Below are 12064 nucleotides of genomic sequence, written 5' to 3' on the forward strand. Positions count from 1 at the left end.
TCATGAGATTTTGATAAAAACTGATATTGATAATTTTTTTAATATATTTTTAAATTTAAAAATGATTGAGTGATAGTTTCCTTTTAATATTCAGAGTCCTGGAAATTGTGGACGCTCATTATATATACAAATTAACCCTTTAATATTACTTATTGTAAATTGTTTAATATATATATATATATATATATATATATATATATATATATATATATATATATATTAATTTGAATTAATTTTTCTATAAAATTTATGGAAAAATGAAAATAAATGAATAAATAAATAAAATAAAATTTAAGAAAGTGAATATATATATATATATATATATATATATATATCATTTTAAATAAAAATTAAATTAAATTTGATGTATATTATTAAATTTTAATTAAAAATTATTTTAAAATTTTATTAATTTTACAAAAAAATTTAAAAATATATATTAAAAAATAAAAACATAAATATTTAGAATAAGTTAAATAAATTTCACAAGTAAATAGATTTTTTTGGAATAAAAAATAAATTATATATATATGCAACAGAGAGTAGTATTTGGTTTTATTTATGGAAGTAAGATTAAATATTATTAAAAATATTATGTTTTTTAGAAATAGAAAAATAGTTTCACTAATTATTATAAGAAATATTACCTGTTTATTTTGATTTTTATATTATTCAAATTGTAATAGTTTTTATTTTTAATTGTGAACTAACATTTTCTATTAATTCCAAGCATAGAATATGTCATGACAGATGATATATCACAAAATTATGGTCCTCATTCTAACCACACTTGAAAATAGAACCACATTACAAATACAATGAGAAAACTAGATAGTTGAAAATAAATAATCCCAAATAACCTAAAAAATCCCTAAACCTAAAAACACCCAATCTTCATCACTATGAGGAAGGAGGATCGGGCCATGATCACCTCACCTATTACCAGCACTCGGGGGAGCATGGAAATCTTCATGAACATGAGCTTCCATATGCTCAATTCGGCCTTCCAAGTGCACTAAACTTTCTAAGATCCTTTTTTTCCCATAATGCAACAACACCACATTATCTAGCATACACCACTATTTCTATTGAAGGTCGTTCATGAAACAATAACCTCATTCCTATCCTCATGTCGAACCTGATCCATTTTATCCAAAAGCTTTGAAATCTATCAAAGTCCATCATTCAAGAAATCAAAGGGAGGAGATGTCTAAATTCTGTCTAGAGAGTGCACAATGAGTTGATCAACCTCCTCCTCTAGACCGTGATTTTCTTCAGGATGCACTACTCCATGGCCTCACGGATCCATGCCCCAATGGGTGCAACCTTATTGTCTAAGCATGGACCCAAGTTTTATCTAATTGCACCAACAACCCAAAAAGTGCCACCTTCCATGTTCTCGCAAAGCAATCATGTCAAGCACGTCACTAACAAACCTCCACTACTGGAGGATAATTTTCACACTAGAAGATACCCTTGATTCTCAAGACCACAAACCAAACACACCAAATCTCCTCTTTACCAGCCTGTAGAAATAACTCGAATTTTTTAGCTGCTAATGAAATTAGACTGAAATCAATAGACATAAATTTCTTCTACTCAATCTATGGAAGGGAAAACATACAACTAAAATGCATGCACTCGTTCAATCATAATGAATATTTTTTTTACTAGGGAAACCAACTGGGAAAAACCTCTCCTCTATTTGTATTATATCAAATGAGAAAAATGATCTATTACAATGACAACTTCAATCCTTGAAGATCAACCTGCACTACAATACTGATCTCCTCCTCTTAAGTCTGATCTGCCTAATACTTAGGAAAAATAAGCATCGTGCTTCCTCCTATTTCCTTGCACAATTCCTGCTCCTAAAGAATAGGGAAGCTCCTATTTCTTTGTGAAATTCCCAAGAGAAGTAGCTCACCTTCTATGTGAAAACACTGTACACTCAGTAATATACAATAATGATTACAATTATGCCTTTTTCCTCCACTCAACTAGGTAATTCGAATTGCATGCATGACTAGTGTTATTTTTAGTAGATTGACTAGTTAACTAAGAGATTAGTGAGTTAACAACTACTCAACTGAACTCATATTGACTCTATTCTAGACCAGAGCTCAGATAACTAAGTTTCACTAAATATAAATCCACTAGATTACTAGATCTTAGAAACCAAATCATGCACAACTCTACTTCTTGCCCACAAACTTGAATTGAGTGGCTTAATTGAGTGACTTGGCCATGTCACTCCTGCTAACTACAACTCAAGTCATCTTGCTAAAGTGGAAATTTGAATTTCTCCATTTGAATAAGGCACAAGTCAAATGAAGCCTTTTCTTGCTACAATTTAACACTCCCTCTTAGTAAGAAAATGGTTTTGAACAACCCTAATCCTACTCATGTGGAACTCGAACTTGTCCTTGACAAATCCTTTGTCAAAATGTCTACATCCTGCTCCTCTGAAGAAATGTACTGTAACATGACAATCCTCCTCTACACAAAATCTCTCAAGTGATGGTAACTGATGTCTATATGCTTAGACCTATCATGAAATACTAGAATTTCATAGAGTTTCATACAATTTTGATTTTCACAATGGATCACTGTAAGATCCATCCCATGAATGAAGAGACCAACCAGGATCTTCCTCATCCAAATAACCTCGCTTGATGCTTAACTAGCAACCATATACTCACCCTCTACTGAGATGAGTGCTACATATCTCTATTTCCTACTATACCAAGAAACAACTATTGACCCAACATTGAAGACAATTTTTGATGTGCTCTTCCTATCTAAGGGACTCCCTTCCCAATTTGCATATGTGAAGCCTTGGAGCTTCACTCCATCAGTCTGCTTATACTATAAACCAAAATTTGTTGTGCCTCTAAGGTATCTGAGAACATGTTTTTCTGCTTTCTAGTGAAGCTTGGTAGGCTCCACCATAATCTGACTAAGATTATTAAATGCAAAACAAATATCAAGCCTTTTGTTCACCAAGTACATCGAGGACCCCACCATTTTTTTTAGATAGTGCCATCTACTGCCTCACCTGTAAAAGAATCCTCTTTCCTCTGGTTAGTACCTAGAGGAGTATCCATGGGTTTGCAATCCTGCATATGGAATCTCTAAAGGATTTTAGAGGTGTACTTCGTATGTCCAACAAATATCTCTCCATTTCCCTGCTACACCTCCAAGCCAAGGAAGTAGTGCATCAAACCCATACCCTTCATATCAAACTCTCTTGCAAGACTGGATCAACCTCGGATCTCCTATCAAGATCAAATCATCCACATAAAGGACTAAGATGAGAAGACTTCCATCTATCATAATGTAGTAGAGATTGGCATCTTCTTCACTCTTAGCAAATCCTAATCCACTTAGATAGGAGTCTATGTGAATGTACCAAGCACGAGGTGCCTGCTTGAGACCATAGAGGGCTCTCTTGAGTCTACACACATCTGCCTCACTATCAAATGTCTTAAACCCCTAGGGATGCTCAATGTAAATCTCTTCCTCCACCACCATGGAGGAAGAAAATTTTAACATCCATTTGGTGGATCCTCCACCCCAACTGTGTTGCCAATGCAAGAATGGCTATGATAGAATAATATCTTGCCACATGGGAAAATGTCTACTCATAATCAACTCCCTCCACCTATGAGAAGCCTTTGCCCACAAATATGACCTTGTACTTCTCAACAATGCCATCAGCTACATTTTCATATTGTATAGCCACATAAAACCAACAACTGACTTGTTTCTAGGTCTAGGAAACACCTACCAAACATTGTTCTTCATGATGGAGTCATACTCCTCCACCATGGAATCTACCCACGACCGTTGAGAGACAACCTCTTCAAAGGAAGATGGCTCACAATCAAACAATTATGTAATGGGTGCCATATATCATGTATATATGTCTCGTGATCTCCTTTATATGCACAAGGAGCTAGGAGATCCAACCGACTACTGAGATTCCTGCACCAACTTGTCAATCATCTTGGTCCTCTTCCTCCCTTCTATGGAAGGGTGTGTGTAAGTGGGTGCCTCCACTTGACTTGTTCTCTGCTCCTCCACATGTGGCTACTCCACATCCTCCTCCTGGAATGTATCTTTACCTTTAAGAAAGATGTCTCTATGGATCTGACTAAGGCTCCACCTTTGGAACTAAAAATCTCCTCCTTTGGTGATATGCTCAAATTTCACTTTAGAGAGCTCCCCATGGCTTTCTCCTCATTAAATATCACATCCCCCCTCATAATAGTCTTCCCGAGTGAGGGAATTTTCACCTAGTAAATATGAGGACTCTCTGTGTATCCTATAAATATGCCTCTCTCTACAGTGGGCTCCAAGTTTTTCCTGCTATATTTGGAGACATGACAATAGACTATGGATCCAAAAATACGAAAGTGGGAGACATCTAGCTTCCTCCTAGATAAATCCTCTTTAGGTGTAATCATTCCAAGAATTTTGTGATGGCTCCTGTTCTCCAAATAAATAGTTGTATTGCAAGCTTCTGCCCACAAGGACAGTGGCAATCCCTCGTCATGAAACATTGCTATAGCAACTCCTATAATACTTCTATTTTTCCTCTCTGCGACCCAATTTTTCTATGGGTTGTGGCATGTAATTAAATCCATTCTAATACCCTCCTTGGCACATAATTATTTGAAGGCATTAGACACATACTCTCCTCCATTATCACTTCTCAGGGATTTAATTTTATTTCCAGTCTTGTTTTCAACTAAGGCTTCAAATTCAATAAACTTTGAATATACCTCGTCTTTCTTATCATAAAATAGATCCAACATTTGTAAGAAAATTCATTTATGAAGATCACATAATACTCGTGATTCGTAGATGAGATTGTAGAAAATGGTCCACACACATCTGAGTGAACTCGATCCAAGATAGCTCCAGCTCTGCTATCTTGGCCCCGAAAGGAAGATTTAAGATATTTCCCAAGAGTGCAACCCTTGCAAACATCATGTTGATTAAGGGTTTATTTTGGAAGTTTAGTGGTGATATGTTGCATTATTTTCAAAGCCCCATGGTGTAGGTGTCCCATGTGCCTATTCCAGAGCTCTCCAACATCTCATCCCTAAACATGTTCTTCCTTGCTACTTAATGCAGCGTGTGCATCCACCTCTAGCTTGTAGAGATTTTTAACTTGAACACCAATTTATTTTACTTGTCAAGTAGGAACTTGCTTTAGATATGCCTTCCCTTTACTAAAAACCACATCATATCCTTTGTCTTCAAGTACAACTACAAAAATTAAATTTTTCTTCAGACCAGACACATGCATTACATTCTTTAATTGAATATGGGAGCCTAACCCCCTTTTAAATGTCATAGTGCTAATCCCTTTGGTTCTATACCTTCCATCATCACCAAGCTCTATGTGTAATTGTAGGTCCTTCTCCTCTAAGTTGTTGAAGAACTCTTTATTTCCTATCATATGAAATGAAGCACCAGAGTCTAAGTACCATACACTACCTCGTACAATACGTTCCATGCAAGTAATGAGGGTGAAATCCAATTCGAATTTTCATGTGAGAGCATCTCGTTGTGCTCCCGTTGCATGCTTCTTGATGGATTTCTTGTGTGAACACTTGGCTGCATAGTGTTCATACTCATGGTAGTAAAAACTAATTTTACTGAGGTATTTCTTCTTGCCATGGTTCTAGTTGGATTATCCCTTACCTCAAGTCTTCTTTCCTTTAGCTTTCGTTCCTTTGTCTGCTAAAGAAAAGTTTTCTTCCTCATCAGTTCTGGATGTGACACCATCTCTAGTGTTTCTTCTAATCTCCTCCTGCACCAAGTTAGACCAAAGTCTCTCCCAATCTGGGATCTTGTCTCTTCCATTAATTGAATCCTAATAGTTATGTCAGGACTTTAGAAGACCAAGGAGTGCTAAGATCACAAGTTCATATGATGGCACATTTTCTCCAACTCCTCTAAGTTCATCTCTCACCTGAGTGAACCTAGATAGGTATTGAACAAAAATTTCATTTTTATTCATTTGAATGTTCCTAAGTTTATCTTTCAATGCCAATTTCCTAGCATCATTGCTACTTTCAAATAGCTCTGTAATGGTTTTCCACATAGCATTAGTAGTCTTATTTCCATGTAAATTCTCAACCACATGGTCTATGACTCCTAGGATAATTTTCCTGGAATTTGTTGTATCTTTCTTCCAGTGAGCCAGTTGTTGTGCATATGATGCTGCTAATTTTGGAATGTCAGTTTATGTGTACTCTAATATCCCATTGTCATCCAACACAACTTCCATTTTGTCTTTCCAAGCAATGAAATTTTAAGTTCCCTCCAATGCATACTCAAGCCTCAATCAATTGAAAGATATTGTTACTGCACTTTAATTCCTGCACTTGTAGAATTTGAATTCCTGCACCATAAACTCTGTTATTCGAAATTTCTCTGAGAGGTGATCAGGAACCTGGTTTGCATGTAGTTTTCAATAGCTTTGATACCATGTAGAAATAAATCGAATTTTTTTGTTGCTACTGAAATCAATAGAAAAAGAATTATTCTACTCAAGTTGCGGAAGGGAAACCATACAATAGAAACACATGCAATCATCTAATCACAATAAAAACCCCTTTTACTAGGGAACCCAACTAGGAAAAACCCCTCCTATGTTTGTATTATATCATATGAGAAAAATGATCTATTAGAATGACAACTTCAATCCTTGAAGTTCAACCTACACTGCAATACTAATCTCCTGCTCCCGAGCCTTCTTTGCCCAATACTTATGCAAAATAGGCCTCTTGATTCCTCGTATTTCTTTGCACAATTCCTACTCCTAAAGAATATGAAATCTCATATTTCCTTGTGCAATTCCAAAGAGAATTAGCTCACCTTCTACATGGAAACATTGTACACTCACTAGTATACAATAATGATTACATATCCACTCAATTAGGCAATTCAAATTGCATGCATGAGTAGGCAATTTTTTAGTATATTGACTAGTTAGCTGAGATATCGGTGAGTTAAGAACAATTACAACTACTCAACTCAACTCATGTTGAATCTATTCTAAACTAGAGCTTAGATAACTAAGTTTCACTAAATATAACTCCACTAGACTATTAGACCTTAGCAATAAGCTCATGCACAACTCTACTTCTTGCCCACAAACTCAATTTGAATGACTTAATTGAGTGACCTGGCCATTTCACTCCTGTTAACTACAACTCAATTCATCCTGCTTAAGTGGAAATTCAAATTTCTCCATTTGGCTAAGGAACAAGTCAAATGAAGCCTTTTCTTATTACAATTTAACACACCTAAATGATTTCTTGGGGAGCTTAGCTCTCAAGACCCCCTTCACTTCTCACCGTTGAACTTATTGATAAAAACCTAACAAAATTTGACTAGTCATCCAAGCAAAAAACCATTCAACCAAGAAAAACTAACAAACCTTCTCTTAAGAGAAGGATAACTATGACTTACGAGGGTATAATAAGTCGTAAGAAACCCCCAATTTTCCGTCCTTCCAACTTCCCCCAACTATTGGTGGGCCACCCAAGCAAATACACCACTGCGAGACTCAGGAAGTTACCACCTCGAACCTTGATCCCACAACTTCTTACATTGTCTTTCCTTGCAAACATTATCACCTGCACCTGAGCCAAATGGAATGCATCTACTGATCATCGCAACTTAGCAGGCAGGGGATGGCATAGATTGAATGCCACCCTCCAGTAACCAATACTAAAAAGCTACTACCAAGACTATTCCCATTACCCTCAACATTCAACAGAACTCAAAACCAAATGCTTGCAATGATATAAACCTCCACATCTCCAAAAGCATCTACTGATCCATGCTAAGAGAGGCATTCCTATCACACTACATTAAACCCTTTGTTGTGTGGCTGAGGGTGACGAGTCCCCCATCAAACCCATCCTGTTACTAGTTCTCATCCCCATCGGAGAAAAGGGAAAATATCTATGATTAAGGATCTTGCTAAACATGCTTTTTCAGATTAGCCTCCCTCTTATATCGAGGGCTAGAGTGAGGCTATTGGTACCCAACCATCCCATATGTATAGTCACCTAAGAGTTCACAAGGCACGGAGCCATTACAACAATACTTATCATGTCATTGGTGGGGATTTGAACATGGGTGGAGAAGATACATTGTAATCACCTTTTTATCCTGAAATAAAATTTAAAATTGCTTCTCATTGGTTAAGATATTATTTTCTTTGATGGTGAGGAGGAGCTAAAATCTACTCCTTCCAAACTATTCATGAGTTATTTTAAATGGTGTGGTTTTCCTTGAATAAAGATGATGAGTCAACCCAACATTCATAGGTGACATTCAATAATAAGTGAAAAAATCTATCTTAATTCAATTGTCACAAAATGCTTTTCACTAATTTAACATGATTCAACACCATTATTTAAGAAAAACCAAACACCTAAAAGGAAAACTAACCGTTTTCCTTTTTATTCGGGGAAGGTGATAAAAGTTTAGCTACTAGTAAACCTATGGGTATTTACAACCTATCATCATCTCTATAAACTGGGTCACAATGGGGGATTTGAACCGTGGATCTCTGAGTTTTCACATATTTCACATTACTTCGATCACCAATTGAGTCGCCCTCTAGGAGGAACAATTATTAGTTTTAATTAAAATATATCCTCTATAAAAAAAATTAGTTTTAATCATATGTATAACACATAATTATATATATATTTCCAAATTTTTATAGTTACTTCTATATGCATCCCTTATTGGAAGTGGGTACAGTGATCCTTTTGTTAATAGTATGATTGAAAATGAAAAATACTAACATATTCTCGTTGTCTCCTCTAAATCAATAAATAGAACTTCAAATAATAACTTTTTTACATATCTATCTCATGTATTTAAACCATATTTAAATTAAAAAGGTATTAAATGCAATAAAAAATTTAATGTGTCATTTATAATTGATATACTAAGTATGAAAATTAATAAAAATTAAATTCGCTTGTATTAAAACTTTATAAAACATGTATATGTTTAAATACATGACTTTATAAAAAGTGTAACTAGACTCAAAACGTAACGTAAAAAACCTCTCTTCACTCCCGTAAGACATTGGATTATGGAGCGTCTCCTCCACACCATAGGTTTTTCCATTATCGTATAACAATAAAATGATACGGTTTAACTTTACTAAGATTGAGCACTGTGTAATTTAGCGTTTTGTTTTCAACTAACTATGCTAAGTGTTGCATAGTAATTAATATTAATATCGTAATATTAATTAATATTAATATCGTATTTTATGATGTAATCTAGATATCTGCCTCTCCTTTTACAGTAAAGCAAGATCACCGAGACACAGTTATCTTATACTTTTAGCCGTAGGTATCGGAGAAGGAACTTCCTTCACGTTATTCAATTTACCTGCGTAGTGATTGGAAACCTCGTATCACGGAGGACCACCTTACCTGCGTAGTGATTGGAAACCTTGTATCACTTAATAAAATAATTGAGGAGGAACACATTATCTCGGTAGTGATTGGAAACCTGGGAGGAGGAGGATGATCTCCAATTAAGGTGTGGGCTAACAGCATAATAATATTATTAATAAAATAATAAAAATATAATTATATTATACTTAAATAATAATATTATATTATATTATAATTATAATTATAATTATAATGGAGAGCTTGTATAATAGAGGGGACCACTTTGTATCACTTAAAAAAAAGTCTAATGGAGACCTTGTATCACTTAAAAAGTATAATGGAGGAGGAGGAGGTCCACCTTACCTCGGAAACCTTGTATCACTTAATAAAAGGAGGAGGAGGACCACCTTACCTGCATAGTGATTGGAAACCTTATATCACTTAATAAAAGTATAATTGAGGACGAGGAGGATCATCTCCAATTATAGTGTGAGTTAACAACATAATAATATTAGTAATAAAAGTATAATTATATTATATTTAAATAATAATATTATATTATATTATATTATATTATATAATAATATTATAATTAAAAAAAGTATAATGGAGGAGGAGGAGGAGGAGGAGGTATAATGGAGACCTTGTATCACTTAAAAAAAGGGGGAGGAGGAGGAGGAGGAGGAGGACCACCTTACCTGCTTAGTGATTGGAAACCTTGTATCACGTAATAAAAGTATAATTGAGGAGGACCACCTTAGCTGCCTAGTGATTGGAAACCTTGTATCACTTAATAAAAGTATAATTGAGTTGGAGGAGGAGGAGGAGGATCATCTCCAATTAAAGTGTGGGCTAACAACATAACATTATTATTGTTATTATATCACTTAATAAAAGTATAATTACCAAGGAGGAGGAGGAGGAGGTGAATTGAACCTAGAATCACCAATTAAAGTGTGGACTAAAAACATAATAATATTTGTAATATTATTATTATTATTATTATTATTATTATTAATTGTTGTGTTGAGAGGCACTCTACAATCTAGTATGATGAAGATCTTATCACATAATGAGACATTTAACAATAATAAAATAATACTTGCATTAAAAAAATAAATAATAATAAAAAAAAAATCAATTTCCATCTTAATTTATATCAACTTAATTTAGAGAATTAAGTAATTGAAAAAAAAAAATTGCTTTTTAGTATGAGAGATATATGTGATACCTTCCTTACTTAATAGAGCCAATATATATGGTATATAAAATAATATTATTCATATAACATTATGTGTAATTCATTCAATGTTGAGTTGACTTTTAATATTTGAAACAAAGATATATTAATAATATAAAATATGTTAGTATTTGCATAAATAAAATATTTCAATGATGGTATTAATTTACAAAATTTATATCAATTTTATATAAAGAAAAATAAAGTAACTAAAATTAAAAATTTTCTTATATTGATATTTTTCATTGTGAGGGAGATGTGTAATTTATTCTATTCTTAATATGGAGTTGATATGTACCATAAAAAAAATTAATAACATAAAAAGGGTTTAATGTTGGTTATAAATCGAATATTTCAATATGCATGTTGAGTAAAAATTTTTAACATCAAAATATATGTATAGAGAGAAAGAAGAAGAGAGTTCATATTCTATTAATAGGGTCTTTTTATTTCAATGTATGGAAGAGATTTGTAATTATTTTAATGTTTAGTATGGACTTAGTCAGGTAACAAATTCTAGAATCACTATTAATATTGTTATTACCCTTAGTTGCAAGTGAAAGAAAGAAAACAGTGTATGAAAAACAATAATAAATTTATTATGTGATAATTTTGAAGAAAAGTTTTTAAGAAGTGGAACAAGGATGAGAACACATTAACTAATTAAAAAATTCCAAGAAACAGCTGAGGGAAATTATTCCTTTCATTCTGAATTGTGGAGATAAAGGATCTCCTGAGGTATTAGAAGCGGTTAGCCACTAGAAGGAGGCAGAACTGCCTGAGGAAGGAAGAGAATGAATGTGAATGATGTCGGAGCATTGTCCTGAGCTAGTTTTGGGCGAGTGGAAACTCTCCAGTCAGATGAAAATATGAATTTTCTAGGCTAGACTGGGAAGTCCTTAGGTCTGATAACTTAGCCTGTAGATGTTAATATTCAACTCTGTTGGAAAGTGAATACTAGTGGGGGAACCTGGATGTAATTGCCAGTTCCATTAGAAGGGAGGTATGTGATCATCCTGAATACACTTTCTTAAACAGCTGAAGAAGTCAAAGATAAGTATGGAATTTTGGTGTTCAGAGTATTTTGTATTTATATACTTTTAGCATATGTTGTACAATTTTTACAGGAATTGAACTCTTGTTAGGGAAGCATTTTCTATTGAGTAAAGAAGCATCATTGTTTCTTAATGATTTTTATTATTGAAAGAATCTATGTGCTTAATGTGAATTCTGTCAGATTATGTGAAATATGTACTTAATGGTAAATGTGTAGAAGGAAAATAAGGCAGGAACCTAAAAACGTTGTTGTGCATGAGTCACAATTACATAATGGTGTGAACAACCGGTAGAAAAGTAAAGTAGTAATCTAAAT

This window comes from Pinus tabuliformis, chromosome 2_1 (genome assembly GCF_031772625.1).
Source record: "Pinus tabuliformis cultivar Carrire ecotype Pingquan chromosome 2_1, CPIR1, whole genome shotgun sequence".
In the NCBI taxonomy this organism is placed as follows: Eukaryota; Viridiplantae; Streptophyta; class Pinopsida; order Pinales; family Pinaceae; genus Pinus; species Pinus tabuliformis.